Below are 24,704 nucleotides of genomic sequence, written 5' to 3' on the forward strand. Positions count from 1 at the left end.
AGGCCAAGGTCATGACTTAAGTAGTCATGAGACTTTACAGTCAACAAATATACATGCATCAAAGCCAACCAGGACACTTTTCCTATGGCAAAATTTACAGAGAAGAATTTGGCTAGCTGTTTGAGGTCAGAGGTCTGCTGAAGTGTGCTTATGAAGCAGCAACTCAATCAAAAGTGAAAATTTACATGATCATGCATCTCTGCAAGCTGATGTGAAATCACCTAACAAAGTTTTTTTACATTTTTCGATTTACTTACATTTTTGCATCCACTTCCTGGTTTTTCTAAAGACATTGATGATGTAGCACAGACACCTCTGGGAAGGCAAAGTTATCAGTGCCTTCTGGGAGATCTCATATCTAATCTATGAAATTTGCAAGATCTCCCAATATTGTTGTACTACGCACGCATAAGATGGCATGCACCAAATTTGAGACGACATTGTACTGATTTTTTGGTTAAAAAATAATTAAAATTACTCCCCAACATCTTGCAAAATCTCAGGGGATGGGTTGTTTTAAAAAGATGAATACCTTCTCTCATTGCCCATCAGTTTAAAAGGCCCATACTCCAAATTATTTCCAATGTAAGGTAGTTCTCAGTGGTGGCTGTTGTTTAACAATTTGAGAGGTGGCAAACCACCCCTCCTCGTGGGAGATGGAAATGAAGATGGGGAACTCCATGAACACCAGCAAACCCCCCGCCCCTCCCCCACTGTAGAAGGAGGGATAGGAAGGCCTCCTTACCTTAGGAGACAGATGACACTCCCCTCCTCCTCCCCTGTCCAGGGCAGTGCTGGATGAGGCTGAGCCACTGCGGGTGAGCCATCCCTGAAGACAGTGGGGGCTGGTGGGTTGGTCGGTTGAGCTTCTCATGCGTCTCCTCTGGTTGTGCGTCTTCTCCCTCCTCCTCCTAGGCCAATAGAATCGCTACTCCTGTGGGCGAATCAGGGAATGGGTCTCAGGAACCACTTCCTGACTGGCCCGGGAGGAGAATCAGTGTGACAATAGCGCATGTTCATTGTCACACAACTGGGTGGGCTCAGGGCACAGTGACCACCCTTTTTTGAAGCCTACTGGCCACTACTCTACAGGGTCCCGTCAATCACTGACCACCAATGTAAGGGGGTTCTCCTTCCACTCGATCCCTTATCTACAGGGTCCCTTATCTCAACAGCGCGCCTACTCCAAATGATTACCAGTGAGTGACTTACAGTCTATCTTCCACTAACCCACAGTATCCCATCTCTCACTGCCCAATCAGTGTAAATGGCCTCTCCTCCAAATGATCACCAATGTAAAGTGGTCCTCTTTCCACTTGACCAGTAATCTACAGGGCCCCTTCTGTCAATGGACATGATGTGAGCCAGCTCTAGAAACCAGCAGCTGTGATGGCCGAGTGGTTAAGGCGTTGGACTCGAAATCCAATAGGGTTTCCCTGCGCAGGTTCAAATCCTGCTCACAGCGTGAGACTTTTAAAAGCACTGATTCCTAATTTCTCTTACTGGCCATCGGTGTAAATATTTCCACTTGACCACCAATCTACAGGGTCCCTTCTCTCAACAGTGCTTCTACTCCACTCACCAGTGAGTAAAGTACAGTCCTTCTTCCATTAACCATCCCCTCAGTGCAAAGGGCCTCTATTCTGAATGTTCACCAATGTCCTTCCACTGACCGCTAGATTACAGGGTGCCTCACCTTACTGTAAGGGTGCTCTTTCTACTGACCACAACATAGTGTAAAGATGCCCATCTTTCAATGACCACCAATGTAAGGTGGTCCTTTCTTTCACCAACCACTAATCTACAGGATCCCTTCTCTCACTGACCATCAGCGTAAAGGGTCCCTACTCCTAAATTTTTCCAATGTAAGGTGATACTCCAAATGATTACCAGTGAGAGAAGTACAGTCTATCTTCCACTAACCCACAGGATCCCATCTCTCACTGCCCATCAGTGTAAATGGCCTCTCCTCCAAATAATCAACAATGTAAAGTGACATGACCATGGGTTGGTAGATCCCCTTTACACTGTGGTCAGTGATTGAAGGGACTCTGTACAGTATTGGTCAGTAGGCTTCAACTTAAAGTGACTTAACCATGACTTGATTTGACCATCAATATACAGTGCCCCATCTGTCAATTGACATGCTATGAACCAGCTCTAGAAGCTCTAGAAGCTTTTGGAGCAAGCAGCTGTGATGGCCGAGTGGTTAAGGCGTTGGACTCGAAATCCAATAGGGTTTCCCTGCGCAGGTTCAAATCCTGCTCACAGCGTGAGGATTTTAAAAACACTGATTACTAACTTCTCTCGTTGGCCATCAGTTTAAAGGGCCCCTACTACAAAGTATTTCCAATGTAAGGTGGACCCTCTTCCACTTGACCAGTAATCCACAGGGTCCCTTCTCTCAACAGTGCCTCTATTCCAAATGACCACCAGTGAGTAAACTAACCAACAGGATCCCATCAGTGCAAAGGGCCTCTATTGCCTGCAAATGATCACCAATGTATGGTGGTCTTTCTTCCACTCACCACTAATCTACAGGGTGCCTCACCTCACTGGCAAAAGTGGTCCTTCTACTAAACACAACTATACGGGGTCCCTTCACTCACTGACCATAGTGTAAAGAGGCCCATCTTTCAATGACCAGCAATCTACAGGATTCCTTCTCTCACTAATAATATAAAATAAAATTAAAAATATCGTGCTAGGGAATTTTAAAAGAAAAAAAGAAATCTGCAACAAAACACCATCAAATATCACTATGGAGAAAAAACGAAAGACTATATAATGTTGCGCTAAGTATATAGGAGTGCTATAAAGCAATCCTAATTAAATTGATTATAATCAATTGAATACACATGAATCCTATAAAAAGTCCATGCTACATATCAAGTGCTGAAGTGAAACCAGATAATAGTCCCGTGTAATTATTCAAAAAGTTATACACATATTTGCCGGCGTATAAGACGACCTTTTACAGTAAAAAAAAATGAGCAAAAAGCGGGGGTCGTCTTATACGCCGGATATAAAGCTGGGGTTATCATATGCCAGCCGTCCGCTGGATGTTAAACCCTCCGACGTATTCTATTAATTAATACAGCGCCTGCTCGGATTGGCTGTGAGAGTCAGAGGGCTGATGATGTAACAGCTTCTGCCAATCCGAGCAGACAATGTATGCAATAATAGAATGCATCACTTGCCGTGATTGGCTCAGGGCGGTATACTATATGTATACTGTGAGACAGCATGTTACCCGGCACCTGTCAATCTTCCCTGCAGCTCCGACGACCAAGTGAGGAGGATCGGTTGTTTCCGGAAATTATCGGCTGCATTCGGGATTTCCCGTGCTGTCCCCACACGAGGACGCTCTGCCGGCTTAAAGGATATCGGTGGAACGTGTGCCTGAGAGAGATACGTTTATCCCCGCAGAGGGTCATTTCTGCCTGCATTACTGATTCCGTTTGTTTGGGAGTCCATCAGCTGCGGTAAGGGTCCATATTTACTTATGTTGTCTGCAAGCCATAACGGTTCAGGATACGGGAGCACCATTCTGATTTAACCCAGAGAAAAGGATTGAACACTGATTTTTTGGATTTTTACACGTTTTATATATATATTTGTGTATCACTTTTTGAATAATTACATACACGGGACTATTATCTGGTTTCACTTCAGCACTTGATATGTAGCATGGACTTTTTATAGGAGTCATGTGTATTCACTCTTTATTATAATCAATTTAATTAGGATTGCTTTATAGCACTCCTATACAATTAGCGCAACATTATATTTTCTCTCACTAACCAACAGTGTAAAGGGCCCCTACTCCTAAAGATTTCCAATGTAAGGTGGTCCTCCTTCCACTTGACTACTTTTATGCAGGGCCCCTAATCCAAATGAATACCGATGAGTAAAGTACATTCCTTCTTCCACTAACCCACATCCCATATTTCACTGGCTATCAGTGTAAAGGGCTGATCACCAATGTAAGGTGGTCATCCTTCAATTGAAAACTAATCCACAGGGTCCCTCACCCCCCTGCTCCCACCAGTCGGGTCACCTGCATCCCACCCCCAGAGGTCTCACGGTGGGTCGGTCTCCCAGAACTTATCCCATCTAGGTTCCGGATGGACAGCTCTGCGGCGGGCGGCAGGCGGGCATCTCTGCATCACGGCGGCTTCCGCCGTGCATCTCATCCCTCCTCCTCCTAGATATCCAATAGTCCAGTGCCTATCAACTACTTTGTGTGTTCAGATGGATTATACCTTGTTTTGTTCAGGCCAAATTGGGCATTCATTTTGTGGTAGATGGTAATGGATATCTCCAGATTTTTTTTTTTTTATTATTATCAAAGTAAACCTGGCCCAAAATAGTAAAAATAAATATATATATATATTTTATATTTGGCTGTATACTTCTTGCTACTACCATAACCATCACAAAAAAACAACCCAGAAAGAATTTCCCTGCTCCTGGCGATTGCAGCGACACCACATATGTGCCTGTTAGTTGTTGTTTGTACCCGTAGTACAGCCCAGACCAATAGTGAGCATTTTGCTTTTTTTATCCTACCTAAAACACAATGACACTAATTTAAAAAAAATGGCCTGCCCAAAATATACTGACCCTGACCTTTGACCCTGACCCAAACACTGACCCTGGCACTGACCTAGAACAAACCTTGATCTAGGTATTTTTTTTTTCTGTTTAAATTATTATTATTATTTTAGACAGAAGACACAGGGATGAATTTCACAGTGACTGATTACTGTGATAGCCAATTGGAGGCTATCACAGCGATCAGGTCTCAATCATTAGAATGATTGACTGTGCTTGGAGCGTGGCATGTGGGCTGCTCCCAGCACAAAGAGAGGTAAGTATGCAGCCCCACTGCAAAAAGCCCAATGCTGTGGGGCCGCATATTTGTGTTACATCAGTACCAAGGGGTTAAGCTTTGACAAACCTAGGGGGGTCTCTGGGCTTTCCTCTGCTGTCACCATCCTGGTCTCTTATGCCCACACTTCCCCTGACTTGCATATGATGTGCACAGTGAGGCTGCATATGATGGGTACAGGGAGGCTGCAATTGATGGGCACAGTAAGGCTGCATTTGATGGGCACAGTGAACCTGCATTTGATGGGCACAGTGAGGCTGAAAATGATGGGAACAGTATGGGCTGCAATTGATGGGAACAGTGAGACTGCAATTGATGGGCACCGTGAGGCTGCAATTGATGGGCACCGCGAGGTTGCATTTGATGGGCACAGTGAGCCTGCATTTGATGGGCACAGTGAGCCTGCATTTGATGGGCACAGTGAGGCTGCATTTTATGGGCACAGCGAGGCTGCATATGATTGGCACAGTGAGGCTGCAATTATTAGGCACAGTGAGGCTGCAATTGATGGGCACAGTATGGGCTGCAATTGATGGGAACAGTGAGGCTGCAATTGATGGGCACTGTGAGGCTGCAATTGATGGGCACAGTGAGGCTGCATTTGATGGGCATAGTGAGGTTGCATTTGATGGGCACAGTGAGTCTGCATTTGATGGGCACAGCGAGGCTGCATATGATGGGCACAGTATGGGCTGCAATTGATGGGCACAGTGGGACTGCAATTCATGGCCACAGTGAGGCTTCATATAATGGGTACAAGAAGGCTGCAATTGATGGGCACAGTAAGACTGCATTTGATGGGCACAGTGAGCCTGCATTTGATGACCACAGTATGGGCTGCAATTGATGGGCACAGTAAGGCTGCATTTGATGGGGACAGCGAGGCTGCATCTGATGGGCACAATGAGCCTGCATTTGATGGGCACAGTAGAGCTGCATTTGATGAGCACAGTGAGGCTGCAATTATTAGGCACAGTGAGGCTGCAATTGATGGGCACAGTAAGGCTGAATTTGATGTGCACAGTGAGCCTGCTTTTGATGGGCACAGTAAGGCTGCAATTGATGGGCACAGCGAGGCTGCATATGATTGGCACTGTGAGCCTGCATTTGATGGGCACAGTAAAAAAAATGTTGACCAGCCGCCACTGCTCCTAGTGACATACTGTATTATGAATTATACATTTTATTGCTTTTGGGTTTATTACTTCTTTAAAGTGGAGTTCCACCCAAAAATGGAACTTCCGCTTTAAGTGATGGTGACCCCCTGACATGCCACATTTGGCATATCATTTTTTTGGGGTTGAGCGGGTACCCTCTTTTTAGAGGCATCCAGCTCTGCAGCGCCAGAAGAAAGTTAACCTCTCCCCCCTCCCTCCCTGCAATCTTCCAATTGCCCAGCTATTCACAGCATGCAGTGCATGCCTGGCTGTGAAACCACAGCCAGGCGCCCACAGTAAAGGCCCGTACACATGATCAAACTTTTTGACAACAAACATGCAAATTAGCTGTTTTGGAGCAACATCCAACTGCGTGTACGCTCCATCGGACAAACTTTTTCGGTTTTCATCTGATTTTTGTTGGCTGTGCGAACAGACAAACTTTCTGGCAACAAAAAAGTCAGATGGAGCAAAGTCTGAAAGTGTGTACAGAAAACCATAGGACTTTTGTACAAAGTACAAACGCGCATGACCAGAACTAATGCAAAAGATCAGACAACAATACAGAAGTTGACCAAAGGTGGCAGTAAAAAGCAGAAAAACCACATGATTTGGTGAAAGTTGGCTGAAAAAGTCCTGCCGTGTCTGTGCAATACAAGTTCTCGGCCGACGCCCTTTGTACAAAAATCCACAGGAAAGTTTGTACAAAGTCCTATCGTGTGTATGAGGCTTTAGAATGCCAGCGTCATGGAGAGGAGTGGGGCTTTGTACGTCCGCATCACTGGACTGTGGGACAGGTGAGTGTCCGATTATTAAAAGTCAGCAGCTACAAAAAGTGACTTTAAATTTTTTTTTTGGGTGGAGCTCTGCTTTAACATTCAAAAATATATCTGTTGACAGGTCCACTTTACCATGCTTCATGTTTTACTTCCAGTTGATCCAATATTGTATTTGAATATTCACACATCACATATTGATGGCTGTTTATTTACAGTATCTTTTGATGTACAGTATCATAATATTATAATAATATTGTTATATAAAACAATAGCAAAAAACAAACAATCTGCATTTTGCTATGTTTCTGCACACAACATATAAGTGGACGTGGAAAGAAATTTAGGAATTTGCAAACATTCACGTCACTGACCAAATATTGCTGGAGTCATTCCATGGGCAACACTTGTTTTGTTTTAGAGCAGAAAAATGTCTGTGTGCAAAAGCCCTTAATCTCTGCCATGCCATAGGAATGTTAGCAAACACATGTTCCTAGGTAAATGTAGAACATCAAACTGACCTAGTTATATAGCCTGGATATAGTTTGCTCCTTTTTTACCAGTTTCCCCCATTTGCATCTCAGGTAATTTTAATTATTATAAAACTTGTACAAGGGTTCCATATTTAGAAAACTGTGAAACATAATACCAGGTAAAAAAGTCCACAATGTTATTGGGGTGCAGTGCAGTGGTGTGCAGTTTTGATGGAGTAATAAGGTTCCAACAACTGCCAATTGTAAGTTTATTGGGGTGTTTCACACAGGAACAGCCAAGAAAACTGTACAACATAAAAACATGTGATAAGAAGCTGGAGCTCTACCTGATCCGTCTAGCTGGTTGTACTGTGAAAAAATTCATTCTCAAAGATTACAACACTCTAAAGGCAGGTTTTAGTTGGTTTCTAACAGTATAGTATGCCAAGATTCTGGTACAATGTAAAGTAATAGAAAAAAGAGATTTCGGTGTCTATGTTTTGGATTTTGAAGATCAATTTCTCCACAATGCTTATAGCTACAGAGATGAATGAGTGTTTTTTTGTTTTTGTTTTTTTTTAAGTGGAATTAAACCCTGATGGGTTTACTTCCTCTTTGTTTCCCTGCAAAAGCAAAGCATAATGGGTCACTATGCATCGCATAGTAGCCCATTATGTGTCACTTACCTGACACAGGAGCCTGCGATGTCCCCGATTTCCTCCCCGGCTGGAAGCGTCCATCTTCCTTCTGGGATTTTGGACTCCGGCTCTGTAACTGGCCGGAGTCGCGTGATGTCACTCTCGAGCATGTCACGGCATGTCCTTTAATGAAAATGGCACGCCGTGACCCTTCTAAAGTGCGCATGTGCCGAATACAGCAGAAGGAATCCTCGTATGGGGAATTGTAAATATCTCCTAAACCATGTAGATGCACATTTTTCCTTTAAAGAGGAACTGCAGTCTGCTCACATTATTTGTAATAAAAACATCTTTGCCAGTCTGAAGCAACCACTTTGCATATTATTTTATATATACTGTGATTCTGTACTTGCCAAATATGGTGCAGAAATCTCCCTCCACTCAGTCTGACTGTAGCCATTTTAACTGTGGGCATTTGAAGCTGCTGCCTGTTCACTTCTTGTTTTTTTTTTTTTTTTTTTTAGTAAAATAATTTTTATTGAAAGTTTTATGGTAACAGTAAGCAGTTAAGGGTGTAAAAACACACAAATGAACAAATTTTCAAACATCGGGGTGAACATTCTTGCATAATATGCTCTAAGTACCAAGTCCAACCTGGCGATCCCCTCTGCTTATATTAACCACATAAAACCGACTGAAATCACATATGTGGGCTCCACAAATAAAACATTCAGTAGCATCCCAAATGGATCAAGCCCTGTTACCCCCCTTCCCCCGGGAGCCCCAAAGGGATCATGCTGCATCCCAGGTGGGGAGGTCGCAAGGCTCTCTCACGCGGTTTGCAGAGTGGTATAACCTTCTTAGAATAGTTGGTTTCCTACATTCCAACTCCTTTTTTTAATTCAAGTTAAAAGATACACAACCACAAAATATACAATTGTTTTCCAAAACATACATCATAAACTTTCTATATGTATGCCCTCCTTCCCTATCGAACCATTGTACCCCCAATACCCCCACCCTGGGGCATTAAGTACACAGCTTATCAAAAAAAAAGGGCAAAAATAACCTTTTGTCATTACAACAAAAAAATAATTAGACGGTCACCTCTTTCATTTTTCCCTCCCCTCCTCCCCCCTTCCCCATCCCCCCTCCCCTTGTTCCCACTCTCCTCCATTCATTCATCTTTCATCCCTTCCACTCTTACACATCCTTTTATCCCCTCTGACACCAATTTTTTCATATCCTTACATATTTCCTATAATTACCTCTTTTCCTATATATATATATATTCCTCTTTCCTTATCGTGTCTTTAACTATTTCCATCCATTCTTTAACTGTAGGTGCTTCTTTCCTCTGCCATTTATAAGCAATCAACTTTCTCCCTTGGAAAAGACATCTAGTTACTGCTATATGAGTATCTCCCAACACACCTTCCCCTTCTATCAAACCCATTATACAGATTTTGGCCTCTACTTCTAATGATGTCCCAAATACCTGATTTATTTTCTCTATAACTCCTTTCCAATATCTGTATAACCTTGGACATCGCCATAACATGTGTATTAGGTCCCCTCTTCTGTCTCCGCATCTTTGGCATTCTGCATCCTGTCTTCTCCCAAACCTAAACAACTTAAGGGGAGTGTAATATGACCTATGTATCAAATACAATTGAGATATAATTTGCGAGGGGGATAATGAGACTTTAGCCCCCAGTGCCATAGCCCACCCCCACTGTTCATCCGACATTGGACCCACGTCTCTCTCCCACTTTACTCTTTTTTCACTCTCTATCTCTCCCTCTTGTTTTGCTCCCTTTATATAACCGTAAATATCGGAAATGACTTCTTTCGATGTCTTACTATTTACGATTTCCCTAAGTGCAGGCATCTTACTCCACTCCAATTTCTTTCCTCTAAATTGTACCTCCAATGCATGTTTAATTTGCATGTAATTAAAAAATGTGCGGCTGGGTACTTCATATTCTTCCCTTAATTCCTGAAAAGTTTTCAACCTCCCTTCCTCATACAGTTGTGGTAGGAAGTGAATACCCCTCCGATCCCATTCTTCTATTTTCCCCATTTTCCTAATTTCCACTAGATTTGTATTTTCCCAAACTGGGAAAAATTCCCCGTATCCACTGTATCCCAACATTGCCTTTACCGACTCCCAGCATTTTACCATCAGTTGAACTGTTGGGCATCTGGACCTAAACGAGTCGGCCTCCACAACTGTATTATGCGGGGTATCATTCAATAGGAGCTTATTTCCTATCTCCTCTTCTACAGTTAAATTACTTCCTTTCATATGTTGTAATTGAGCTGCCAAGAAGTAGTACCTCATATTTGGTAGCGCCAAGCCTCCCAGTTCCCTTGAACTTTGCAACGTCTGTAGGCGAATTCTTGCCACTCCATTCTTCCATATTACTTCTCTAAACATGCTTTCTATTTTCTTAAACCAATGTTTCGGAATCCAGACTGGGGAGTTGTGTATTACATATAGTATTTTAGGCATCCACACCATCTTAATTAGGTTACACCTACCAGCTACTGAAAGGGGAAGGTTTTTCCATACTCTAATTTTACACCTCAGCTTTATCATAAGTGGGACTAAGTTCCCTGTTATGTACTGCCTCAGGTCTCGTGTCATATTCACTCCTAAATATTTCATTTGATTAACTATTTTAATTTGGGATACCTGTTTTGGCAGAACGACTGTTTTTTCCCAATTAATTTCAAGTCCAGAGAAATATCCAAATTCTTTTATCTTTGTCATTGCTGCTACCAATGAGGGCCCCGTATCCCCCAGGAACAGCAGCACGTCGTCCACGTACATAGCGACCTTTTCCTCTTCATGACCCCTTTTAAATCCCTGTATCTCCTGCGCTTCTCTCAGGGCTATAGCTAATGGCTCCATTGCAAGGGCGAAAAGCAGGGGCGACAATGGGCACCCCTGTCTTGTCCCCCTCCCCAAATGGAACCACTCCGAACACTCTCCATTTATCCTCACTTTTGCCCTTGGCTGGTTAAATACCCCCCGGGCTCCTCCCATAAATTCAGGCCACCATACTGGCCTTCCTACTTATGGTCGAAGCCCTATGGCCGATACGGATATGAACAAATAGACTTACCATAAGATTTACAACATGAAATGGACCTGAAGTGTGCCCTGGTCTGATGGTCGGTATACCAAAATAAGGGGGCAAAAACATTCAGGTAGGGGTGTAGTTTTATTAGTTTTAGCTTAATTAGTTGAGCAAGTTTGGTGAATGCTTGTGCCATTTCCACCCGAGGATTAGGGATGTGCCGGGCGAGGTAGGCAGGGTTCCAACTGCTTAGTCTCTCAATGACGTAACTTGGGACCCATGCCAAGATGCTGCCAAGGGTGCTCCAATACTAAAGAGTGACCACTGTACGGACCGGGGTCGAGGTGTAGGCTGCGTAGAAGAACCTCATGTGTTTGGAAAACTGGCAGGTACACAAGTGTTAGCACGAAAAGGCAACAGGGGACTAGAGTTTACGCGTTCCGGTAGGAGTGACAGTAGGTGGTCGAGTATGGTTACTCCACACCAGGCACTGTTTGTTCTATAGAAATGGACGTCTATCCTGGAGCCAGATTGCTGAGTTTTAGACACTGCAAGGTGGAGGATGAAATGGTGTTGGTAGCGAGCCAAGTGACGACTACGCAGAACTTGGCCTGCGGGATTGCTGAAGGCCTGAAATGAACATACAATGGACATTAAACGGGTGCCGCCAAGATAACTGCAGCAGTCTGCGCAGGAAGGACATAACCGAGAGCGGTCCAGACCTGGCTTCATCAACAAGATCAACCTCGGCCCAGTTGTCGGTGGTGAAAGCCACGGCCTGTCCTGTCCTGACATGACCCCAGAGTCGAGAAGCTGTCGTGACCGGGTATAGCTTGAAGAGGGAGGAAGTCCAGGTAAACCCGGGGTTTAGGAGTATCCCTGATGCCATGGTTCTGTAAACCAGTGGTGGCCAAAAATTGCAGCGAAGCCTGTGGAGGCTGTGGCATCTGTCACTACCAGGGGTGACAGGGGCATCGTAGATGGTATAAACATCGCTATACCCATCCATGCAGTAAGGAACCTTCCGACATTGATAGGTCTGCTATTGCCATGGCATCTAAATTAAGGATCTGAGAGGGGTCCTGTGTCCGTGAGAGGAAGACCAGTAGGCGTGACATAAAGATCGACCCTGGGGAATGGCCCGTATTGCAGATTTGAGCATTCGTCAGGTGGTGTCTCTGTAGAACCTGGCTGCCAGTGCTACGCAGGAGTTGTGCTTGAACGTGTGTTTGGATGAGTGTTTGCAACGATTGCAAGATGTTATGCCAAGATGCGTGCTTGCAACGATTGCAAGATGTTATGCTAGGATGCGTGCCTGCAACGATTGCAAGGAGTTACACCAGGATGCGTGCTAGCCATGATTGTAAGGAGTTATGCCAGGATGCGTGCCTGCAACAATTGCAAGGAGTTATGCCAGGATGCGTGCCTGCACCGATTGTAATGAGTTATGCCAGGATGCGTGCTTGCAACGATTGCAAGGAGTTATGGTAGGATACATGGGTAGCCAGGTCGAAAAAGACAGAAGTCCATCCAGTCCAACCACAAATCAAATAAATAAAGCATCGCACAACCCAACATACCCAATTCTACACCCACAGCTGATCCAGAGGAAGGCAAAAAACCCCAGCAGAGCATAGTCCAATTTGCTACAGCAGGGGAAAAAATTCCTTCCTGATCCCTTGAGAGGCAATCAAATTTTTCCCTGGATCAACTTTACCTATAAATATAAGTACCCCGTTATATTATGTACATTTAGGAAAGTATCCAGGCTTTTTCCTAAAGCAATCTATTGAGCTAGCCAGAACTGCCTGCTAGCAATGATTGCAATAAGTTTGTGCCTGGACATATGCTTGCAACGATTGCAAGAGGTCTATGCTCGAATGCGTGCTTGCAATGATTGCAAGAAGTCTATGCTTGGATGCGTGCTTGCAACGATTGCAAGAAGTTTACGATTGGATGCGTGTTTGCAACGATTGCAAGAAGTCTACGCTTGGATGCGTGTTTGCAACGATTGCAAGAAGTCTACGCTTGGATGTGTGTTTGCAACGATTGCAAGAAGTCTACGCTTGGATGCGTGTTTGCAACGATTGCAAGAAGTCTGTGCCTGGAAATGTGTTTGCAATGATTGCAGGGAGTGTATGCTTGGGTGCGTGCTAGCAGCGATTTGCAAGAAGTTGTTTCTTGGATGTGTATGGAATGAATCCGATATGAATCGCTCGTAAGAATAAAACAAATCCTATATGAGTCGATCGCATGAAATTAATCTGATAAGGACCAGTTTTAGAGTGTATGAAATATAGATCAGACCGTGGAGAGTACGAAATGAACCCAGCACGAATCGATTTGCCGCTGAGGCGACTGGAATTGAAACGGGTTGTAGCGTGTATGAAAATGAAACTGAGACGAATCTTTGTAACTATATGTAACGAATCCTGATAGGAACCGGTCGTAAGGTATATGAAAGGAAACCAAGATGAATTGGATTGTGCGACTATCAGGGGGAGTAGCAGTGAGGCAAAGGTTTTAACAAACGAATCGAGACCCTTGGCTGAAATTCGCAGCACGAAGGATCGATCTATAGTGAGTGTCAGACTTGGAGGAATGACAGGCAACATGCGAACGATACCTGTAATGCTGAAATGACGGGTGCGAACCAATGTATTGTTGGTATGAGTGGATTAGACTCAAGTGACAAGTGTGTGAAGTGAATGAGTGAAATGTTTGCCGTGACATAGGCTGACTGCGATAAACGACGTTTCAGACGATAAGTGACGAGTTGAACTGTGGAGCATGTAACGAAATGCGACCGAGCCACTTGGGAACAAAACAACTGGAGCACACCGGAACGAATCGGTGCATCTCGGATGCGACCGATTCGAATCGGGGCACGGTATATGACGGTCGAATTAATGAAATATCTGTTATGACAGAGGCATAAGTCGGTCGTGCCGTGACTGCGACTGATGATGAACCGGACACTGGAGCATGCACTGAAATGAGGCTAAAGCACTGGGGCACACCGTAACGAATCGGCGCATCACGTATGCAACTGGATTCGAAACGGAGCGTGGTACATGGCGGTGAATTTATTTTGATTGCCATGACAGAGGCACGAATTGATCATGCCACTGTTGCGACTGACCGTTAACCGTGTGTGCTCTGGAGCATGTACTGAAATGTGGCTGAAATACCTGAGGCGCGCCGAGACGAATTAGCGCACGATGCAACTGGATTCGTATCAGGGCGTGATACGTGACAGTGAAAATGATTTCCCATGACAGAGACATGAATCAGAGAACCGAAACCTGCAACCGACAATGACTCCTGACTCTGGAGCATGTACTGAAATGAGGCCATAATCAACTGGGGCACATCGGAACGAATCAGTGCATCACGGATGGGACTAGATTCGAATCGGAGAGCGGTGAGTGACAGTGAAATGAGTGACAAAGTTTGCCATGACAGAGGCCCGAATCGGTTGTGCCACGATTGCGACTGACCCCGAATGGGACTCTGGAGCATGTACTGAAATGAGGCCAAAAAATACCTGGGGCACGCCGGAACGAATTGGTGCATCGTAGATGCAACTGGATTTGTATCGGAACGTGATACGTGACAGTGAAATGATTTCCCATGACAGAGGCACGAATCGGTGTGCCGCAACCTGCGACTGACAATGAACGGGACTCTGGAGCATGTACTGAAATGAGGCTGAAAAATACCTGGGGCACACCGGACGAATTGGTGCATCGTAGATGCAACTGGATTCGAATCGGAACGTGATACGTGACAGTGAAATGATTTACCATGACAGAGGCATAAGTCGGTGACTCAACAAATGGGACTCTGGAGCATGTACTGAAATGAGGCCGAACAAACAACCGGGGCGCACCGGGACGAATCGGTGCATTGTGGATGCGACTGGATTCGAAACGGAGCGCGGTAGGTGAGAGTGAAATGATTTGAAATGATCCGACATAGTTTGAAATGGTTCGGCCTTGACATGGCACTGAGCAGTGCCCATCAAATCCACGAGAAACATCGATTAGTCTGTGGAGCATAAAACAGTGAGACACGCCTAAACGAAGCTGTGTCTTTGCGATGGTGTGAGGTACACAAAACAAAGAAATGTTTGGTATGATAACGTAACGAGTAGTAGCCAGACGTCGCGGCTGTGTGTAGGGTTTTACGAATGACTCGTAAGTTTGATATCGAGGTTTAGTGACGAGACATTTACAATGTATGAAATGACAAGTCAACCGAAAAAACCCTACCTGCGACAGCCGAATCTACGTGTTAGTACGTAAATTTGCAAACGGGAACGAGGACCTCGAACAACTACGAAGCGGTAACTCACGGACGCTAACGAGTTTTGAAGAGTCGGCCTAGTGACGTCGTGCTGCGCACAGGAAACCGACAAAGACCACAGGCGAGCGGGCTGGTTAAATACCCCCCGGGCTCCTCCCATAAATTCAGGCCACCATACTGGCCTTCCTACTTCTGGTCGAAGCCATATGGCCGATACGGATATGAACAAATAGACTTACCATAAGATTTACAACATGAAATGGACCTGAAGTGTGCCCTGGTCTGATAGTCGGTATACCAAAATAAGGGGGCAAAAACATTCAGGTAGGGGTGTAGTTTTATTAGTTTTAGCTTAATTAGTTGAGCAAGTTTGGTGAATGATTGTGCCATTTCCACCCGAGGATTGGGGATGTGCCGGGCGAGGTAGGCAGGGTTCCAACTGCTTAGTCTCTCAATGACGTGACTTGGGACCCATGCCAAGATGCTGCCAAGGGTGCTCCAATACTAAAGAGTGACCACTGTACGGACCGGTGTTGAGGTGTAGGCTGCGTAGAAGAACCCCATGTGTTTGGAAAACTGGCAGGTACACAAGTGTTAGCACGAAAAGGCAACAGGGGACTAGAGTTTACACGTTCCGGTAGGAGTGACAGTAGGTGGTCGAGTATGGTTACTCCACACCAGGCACTGTTTGTTCTATAGAAATGGACGTCTATCCTGGAGCCAGATTGCTGAGTTTTAGACACTGCAAGGTGGAGGATGAAATGGTGTTGGTAGCGAGCCAAGTGACGACTACGCAGAACTTGGCCTGCGGGATTGCTGAAGGCCTGAAATGAACATACAATGGACATTAAACGGGTGCCGCCAAGATAACTGCAGCAGTCTGCGCAGGAAGGACATAACCGAGAGCGGTCCAGACCTGGCTTCATCAACAAGATCAACCTCGGCCCAGTTGTCGGTGGTGAAAGCCACGGCCTGTCCTGTCCTGACATGACCCCAGAGTCGAGAAGCTGTCGTGACCGGGTATAGCTTGAAGAGGGAGGAAGTCCAGGTAAACCCGGGGTTTAGGAGTATCCCTGATGCCATGGTTCTGTAAACCAGCGGTGGCCAAAAATTGCAGAGAAGCCTGTGGAGGCTGCGGCATCTGTCACTACCAGGGGTGACAGGGGCATCGTAGATGGTATAAACATCGCTATACCCATCCATGCAGTAAGGAACCTTCCGACATTGATAGGTCTGCTATTGCCATGGCATCTAAATTAAGGATCTGAGAGGGGTCCTGTGTCCGTGAGAGGAAGACCAGTAGGCGTGACATAAAGATCGACCCTGGGGAATGGCCCGTATTGCAGATTTGAGCATTCGTCAGGTGGTGTCTGTATAGAACCTGGCTGCCAGTGCTACGCAGGAGTTGTGCTTGAACGTGTGTTTGGATGAGTGTTTATATATATATATATATATATATATATATATATATAAAGTATTATGTGATTTCATCTGTCTTATCTATATATAATATACTCTTCAAATGTGCTTTAAAGAGGAAGTAAACCCTGATGAGTTTACTTCCTCTTTCATTCCCTGCAAAGGCAAAGCATAATGGACTACTATGCATTGCATAGTAGCCCATTATGTGTCACTTACCTGACACAGGAGCCAGCGAAGTCACCGCTGTCCCCTGTAGTCCGCCGCATCCATCTTCTCGGTGGGTCTCGCAGCTCCGCCGCTGTCATTCGGCGAAGCCGCGATGACGTCACTCCCACGCATGCGCACGGGAGCCGAGACGCGCGGCATTGCGCGGCATCTTCGTTATCGAGGATGCCACGCTCAGTGCGCCTGTGCGCCGCTGTCTACGGCACATGCGCCGTAGACAGCGGTACCCGTCTTCGGGCAAATATCTCCTAAACCGTATAGGTTTGGGAGATATTTCTTGGACCTACAGGTAAGCCTTCATCTAGGCTTACCTGTAGGTCAAAGTGGTTTGTAAGCGTTTACAACCACTTTAAAATATATGATTTTCCCTTTCATGAACAAGAAAATAATGACGTTATGCTGTCGGACTGGTATAATAATGCTGTGGGGCTGGCATGACATTTTTTCCAGGGCTGGATTTTATTCCCGGTCCAGCCCTGCCTGTAGGTACAAGTGGTAGAACAAAGTTTACTACCTCTTTAAAGGTACAACCACAAACCAGAAGCCCAGACTCACTCACAACAGCTGATGACCCCCAGTGTCTGTGTGCACCAAATCCAGCAAAGCAGATATGGCAACCACCTAGTTTCATTAATAAACAAATTATAAGTATCGCCTCTGGTTCGCATAGATTACATAACATATAAGTACCATCATCCAGAATTCATAATATTAAAGGAATGATTGGTATGTAAGTGCTGGGTAGCTGCTCACGCTAACCCTTAAGCAGTTCCAAACCACAGTAACGTAAGTTGGACTATACCGGTACTTGATAATAAGTAAAGCAAAAACCTATTAAAATTTCATATTATTTTATAAAGACATAGAAAAATAACACCATTAAGTCTGAACTCTTCCTGTGGAGAACGGGAACGCTTTAACTGTGGTGTACACACTATTGTATTTTAATGAGTGATGTTTTGTTATTTTTCTATGTCTTTATAAAATAATATGAAATTTTGATAGGTTTTTGCTTTACTTATTATCAAGTACCGCTATAGTCCAACTTACGTTACTGTGGTTTGGAACTGCTTAAGGGTTAGCGTGAGCGGCTACCCAGCACTTCCATACCAATCATTCCTTTAATATTAGTTTCATTAATAGTCAGCACAATGAAAGGTGCACATGGGCAGGGCAATCCACAGGACCATAAAAAAAATTCTTACCACACTTTCCAGCTAGTCAGTCACAGTTGTACTGTGAGCACGCTTTAAAGCGGAGGTCCACCCTAAAGTGGACCTTCCGCTCATCGGAACCCTCCCCCCCTCCGGTGCCACAATCGGCACCTTTCAGGGGGGAGGGGGGTGCAGTTACCTGGATAATCCAGGTAACTGCACCCACTTCCGGGATAGCTCTCTGCGGAAAGGGGCATAACTTACGCCCCTTTCCGCAAGTGCCCACCCCTTCCCGCAAGTGCCCCGCTGCCTGCTGGGAAACACACAGATCCCAGAGGCAGCGGGGACCGTCCTTATTGCGCAGCGCGATTCGCGCATGCGCAGTAGGGAACCGGGAAATGAAGCCGAAAGGCTCCATTTCCTGATTGCCATACCCAAGATGGCGGCGGCAGGACCCGACAGAGCGATCTAGAGATCGGCTTCGGGTGCCGACATCGCGGGCGCGCTGGACAGGTAAGTGTCACTATTTTAAAAGTCAGCAGCTGCAGTATTTGTAGCTGCTGGCTTTAAAAAAAAAAAAAAAAAACGCGGAGTCCCGGTGGACTCCCGCTTTAACATTAACTTGTCAAATTCCAAAGCGGGCCTGTCCTTACCATAGGTGCTGGACAGACAGACTAATTCCAACTTCCAATCAAGGGCATAGCCCGTTACAACAACTTTAAATGCTAATAAGGTCATAAAAGCGCAGCTAAAGCTGTGACAGACCACCCAAAGTTGCAGGAGGGTGGGCAACTCTTCCAGACATCTGTTTTTCAAAAGTCCCAGAATACCCTGGGGGAGAACTTTTTATGAGCTCACCCAGCCCCAACACCCTGATCCAATCCTCTGCGACCATTTTACCAATTCCTTCCACCACCTAGCTCCTGGCCAGGCCCCTCAGAAGGGGCGGCCTGTCCATTAGGGGTTTCTTTCCCTAATATTTGCCTGGGTATCTGGCCAGTAAGTCAGTTGTTTTTCAAAAGAACAAGTTCTCTTGCAGATGTAGCAGAGGGATAAGACAAACCATTTACCAATGGCAGGGGGGCTTAAATGATCATCTTTTATTTATGTATATAAAACCTTTATCTAAAAAAGAAAACAACTGCTGCTGTAACTGCAGTGTGAGCTGGAGTTTGGCTTCACTCTGTCAGCGTATCTAAATCTGCTAGTACATCCAGCACTTCTCTCCCCCCAGACTGACAATGCTGCTGTCCAAAGTTGTCCCCTGTTCTCCTTCATCCAGAGTGGGGGCACTCTAATACAGGAGGTGTGTTATTGGCCAGATTACTAGGAAAAAAAGCCTAAAAAAGAAAAAGAATATAGCCACCACATCTAAGCTGCAATATATCAATGTTTGTTTTTGGGTTTAATGCCGCTTTAACCACCCATTCAGTTTGTATCCAGTTAGCTAAAGGACAACAACGGTTTTGGTGGCAAATAGTCCCTTCTACATTTTTTTTGCACAGAGTGGCCCCAAACCTCATCTTCTGGGGTCTCCATTCTTTTAAGCAGGGACGACCACACACTGATGGAAATTTGTCCAGTCCCTGCTAAACCAGCCATATTTCGATCAGTGTATGGCTTACTTAACAGCCTGAGATATGAATGCTATCATTGCCGGACAGACCACTGTAAGGCATTGCGAATGATTTAGGGAAGCTTGTACAATCCGAGGAGCATCTCTTTCATCTCTTCTCCATATAGCAACGTAAACTGATCTGTAAGGGGAAGAATGCAGAACCTGATGATCAGAGGCAGCTGGGGATGTGCTGGAGGATCAGGGGGCGTCAGAAGGGGACGGTGATGGGATTAACAGAACAAAGTGAAGGATAAAGAATACATATTTTTCAATGACTGATGACTACATTAAATTGATTATGCAAAAGACTGATTCATTCTGTGAGATATACACCGATCAGCAATAACTTTATGAACATTGACAGGTTAAGTGAATAACATTGATTAACCACTTGCTTACTGGGCACTTAAACCCCCCTCAGTCCCAGACCAATTTTCAGCTTTCAGCGCTGATGCACTTTGAGTGACAATTGCGCGGTCATACAACACTGTACCCAAATGAAATTTTTATCATTTTTTTCCCACAAATAGAGCTTTCTTTTGGTGGTATTTAGTTACAGCTCGGAGTTTTATTTTTTGCTAAACAAACAAAAAAAGATGCAAAAAAAAAAAAAATCATGTTTTAATAGTTTGTTATAAAATTTTGCAAACGGGTCATTTTTCTCCTTCATTGAAGTGCGCTGATTAGGCGGCACTGATAGGCTGCATTGGTGGGCACTGATGGGCTGCATTGGTGGGCACTGATGGGCTGCATTGGTGGGCACTGATAGGCTGCACTGGTGGGCACTGATAGGCATAGTTAAGGCGGCACTAATAGGCACAGATAAGGCGGCACCGATGGGCACAGATAAGGCGGCACTGATGGGCAAAGATGGGCACAGATAAGATGGCACGGATGGGTGGCACGGATAAGTGGCACGGATGGGTGGCACGGATGGGCACTGATAGGTACCACAGATAGATGGGACTGATGGGCACTGATAGGTGGCACTGATAGGTGGCTCTGATAGGTGGCACTGCTGGGCACTGATGGGCGGCACTGCTGGGCACTGATGGGCGGCACTGCTGGGCACTGATGGGCGGCACTGGGGTGCAGCACCTGAGGCAGATTTTGGGTGGCACTGTGGGTGGCACTGCTGGGTGGCACTGTGGGTGGCACTGTGGGCACTGCTGGGTGGCACTGTGGGCACTGCTGGGTGGCACTGTGGGCACTATGGGCACTGCTGGGTGGCACTGACAGGGGGGCACTTACTTTATTCAGGATGGCACTGCGGGTGGCAGGTGGGCACTGGCAGGGGGCAGGTGTCCTTTTATATTGCTGGCCGTGATCGGGACTGATGTCCCGAACACGGCCGCCGGCGATCGGCTTTTTTTTTTTCTCCTCGCGCTGTCAGCGCGAGGAGGAATACTAGCCGATTACCGGCTCCGTTTTATCACATGATCAGCTGTCATTGGCTGACAGCTGATCACGTGATAAGGGGTCGGGATCGACCCCTTACACGGATCGGTGATCAGGCGAGTCTCACGGACTCGCCGATCACAGAGCGCGCCGCGCGCGCCCCTCAGGGGGCGCGCAGGCCGCTCGTAACCAGGACTACGTCAATAGACGTAGTCCCGGAAATGTGGGTCCGCGCTATTGCCGTCATTTTGCAATAGCGCGGATCCCAAGTGGTTAATATTATTATTAGGCAGCAAGTGAACATGTTGTCCCTGAAGTTGACTTATTGAAAGCAGCAAAATGGGCAAGATTAAAAGAGAAGTACAGGCATACCCCACATTTACTAAAGCTGGAAAGTGCAAAATCAGGCTCACCCCTGCATAGAAACCAATGAGCTTCTAACCCCAGCTTGTTCAGTTAAGCTTTGGTAATGCAACATGGAAGCTCATTGGTTTCTATCCAGAAGTGAGCCTGATTTTGCACTTTCCAGCGTTAGTAAATAAACCCCATTGTGTACTTAAAAGTGGGGTATGCCTGTATGTTTTTTTTTTTTTTTTATTTGAGATTCATACTTACCTAGGTGGATGCAGCATCTGCATATGTCCCCCTCTGTCTCTGCACTGAGAACCGAGCCACTGAACATCACCGATGGCTTGATTCTCACAGATCCCCGAGAGGAGAGCTGCTGACTATCAGTCAGCATCTCTCCTCTCTGCTCCTCCACGCTCATTGGAACATTGAGCTGAGGAGGAACGGAGAGTGGCTCACTGAAACAGCCATCGCCAACAGTCAAGGCAGCTGACAGATTCAGACTTGGGAAGTTTGGATGACATGCTGCCTCGACTGATAGAAGTGACGTCAGTGGAGAGCGGACTTCAGACTGCCCTCCGCTGAAAATGGGTCACAGGAGTGAAAAATGAATTGCACTCCTGTGACCCATAGGAAAAGCCCAGCCTAAAAAGCTCATGCTGGACCTCTCCTTTAAGGATTTGAGTGACTTTGACAAGGGCCAAGTTGTAATTGCTAGACAACTATCTCAGAGCAGCTCCAAAACTGCAGTTCTTGTGGAATGTTTCTGGTCTGCAGTAGTCAGGACCTACTAAAAGTGGTCCAAGGAAGGAAAACTGGCAAACCGGTGACAGGGTCATGGATGGCCAAGGCTCATTGATGCTTTTGGGGAATGAAGGCTGGCCCGTGTAGTGTGATAAAAGAGCTGCTGTAGCTCAAATTGCTAAAAAAGTTAATGCTGGTTCCGATAGAAAGATGTCATAACACACAGTGCATCCCAGTTTGTTGTAAATGGGACTGTGTAGTTGCAGACCGGTCAGGGTGCCCATGCTGACCCGTGTCCATAGCAAAAAGCACCTACAATAGGCATGTGAGCATCAGAACTGGACCATGGAAGAAGGTGGCCTGGTCTGATAAATCACGTTTTCTTTGGGTGGCCAGATGTATGTGCGCTTACCTGGGGAAAAGATGACATTAGGATGCATTATGGGAAGAAGGCATGCTGGCAGAGGCAGTGTGATGCTTTTTAGGCAATGGTATGCTGGGAAACCTTGGGTCCTTCCATTCATGTGGATGTTACTTGACATGTACCACCTACCTAAACATTGTTGCTGACCAATTACACCCCTTCATGGAAACAGTATTCCCTGATAGAAGTGGCCTCCTTCAGCAGAATAATGTACCATGCCACACTGCAAGAATGATTCAAGAATTGTTTGGGCATATAAATTTAAGATCTTGAATTAGACTCTAAACTCTCCAGATCACAATCAAATCGAGCATCTGCGGGAGGTGCTGGAAAAACAAGTGCAATCCATGGAAGCCCCACCTCAAGACTTACAGGAATTAAAGGATCTGCTACTGATAGCTTGGTGCCATATACCACAGCATACCTTCACAGGTCTAGTGGTGTCCATGGCTCTATAGGTCAGGGCTGTTTTGGTGGCAAAATGTGGGTGGGTGGTCATAAAGTTATGGCTGATTGAAGTATATGTTTATTGACTCTGCTTTGTATTTCAATTTGTTGTATTCCTGTCCCAGTAGAACTGAGACTGTTATTTTATATTGTGTCATACGAAAGTGCATGGTTGTGGTCGGGGCCCTCTCGCCCTGCACATGGGAGTACCTTCCTCGTATACACGCTCACTAATGCCTGGACCAGATGAGGGGCGGCCTCACATTGAGGCAGAACCCCCCCAACTTAGAAGTGAGCTGTACACCTTGTGCGGCTGCACAACAACATGCAGATTCCTACTATGAAACCCTCTGTCCCATATTACTGCACTCATTGTCTCCCAGAATGTAGCATTTAGAGGGGGACACCAGTCTATCTTTCCTCTGCAACCTTACTCCTAGTGACAGAATGGGGTCCCGCTATACACTAAGCATGCTCACACTCAGTTAACTCCTTCAGCTCTACTGCACTATGCGTCTAAGTCCATGGGGTCTCCATTCTGTGGGTTTGGTCTCGATTGCTTTTGAGCCTCGACATCCACGCTACTAGAGAATGCGTCACCCATGCCTGGTGCCATTCTTTGCTGCCTGGATGAAATTGCATTCCCACCAGTTCATGGTTACCTGTAGCAACTACTTCAACCTGTAGCAACTACTTCAACTTCAACACTTCTCTTCAACTCTACTGCTGGTTTAACCTTTGTGGTTGCCTTACGTTTCTTCATCTTTACTCCGTATGTGCTTACAGGCCCTGTTCTTCTAGATATGCCATGTACCTCCTTGCGCCACTTGATCAGACTTTACTGGACAACTTGGTAATACAGTCCAACCGTGCAAAACAGTTCTTTCCTAACTAACTAGACCCAGGCTGCGCGGTGCGTACCTTCCCAAAGATGAGAGTGCATATGTGGTAGAGTCCAGGCTCAGGCGAACTACCCTAGTTTGCACTCCAGATGTTGCTGTTAGTTACATCTTTAGGCATGGCTTCTTGATTCCTTCACATGCGGGCCATGGAAGACTGCTGCTGAGCAGAGCCTTCCCCCTTTTTATATACAGCACAGAGACAGGAGGGGGGAGGAGAGCCCAGAAAAATGCAGAGAATGGTTTAACCCATTCCCACCTAGGCAGCCTGAAGAAATGAACTAACCCACCTGTAAGCACTTTGTCTATTCAAAGCAAAGAGACAGTGTCAATGGAAAACCTACACCGCGACTCAATCATATTCACCTCTCCAGTCGCCCCGTGCTACTCCTTCCTTTGTTAAAGTTGCCACCAAAACACCTTGCTTCGGAGCTGAGAAGTCATGGTAACATTACCTCCGCTGCCTAGCAATTAACTCTAACACTACATAGTGGGGTCAGGTCATATGCTCCCACATAGCTGGAATCATTGGGTATTTTGGGCCAGCTACAATGCAGAAAGAAGTGCCCAGTAAGTGCTAGGGAGGTCATTTTCAGTGATTTGCAGTCTGGGGTGGGTTTACACAGATACTGTCATGGGTGAAATGATGGAATCAAAGGGCTTGATTTTCTAAACGTAAATAGGCTGTTCATT

General features: G+C 45.7%; 2 non-coding genes across 2 annotated transcripts; both read left to right on the top strand.

Moving 5' to 3' along the window:
* Positions 1–1,383: 1,383 nt before the first annotated feature.
* On the top strand, positions 1,384–1,465 carry TRNAS-CGA (transfer RNA serine (anticodon CGA)). The gene has a single exon. It is a non-coding gene; the product is annotated as a tRNA-Ser (tRNA).
* Positions 1,466–2,191: 726 nt separating this feature from the next.
* Positions 2,192–2,273, top strand: TRNAS-CGA (transfer RNA serine (anticodon CGA)). The gene has a single exon. It is a non-coding gene; the product is annotated as a tRNA-Ser (tRNA).
* Positions 2,274–24,704: the final 22,431 nt, after the last annotated feature.

This window comes from Lithobates pipiens, unplaced genomic scaffold (assembly GCF_037356315.1).
Source record: "Lithobates pipiens isolate NorthernLeopardFrog02 unplaced genomic scaffold, aLitPip1_a1.2 Scaffold_8, whole genome shotgun sequence".
NCBI classification, from domain to species: domain Eukaryota; kingdom Metazoa; phylum Chordata; class Amphibia; order Anura; family Ranidae; genus Lithobates; species Lithobates pipiens.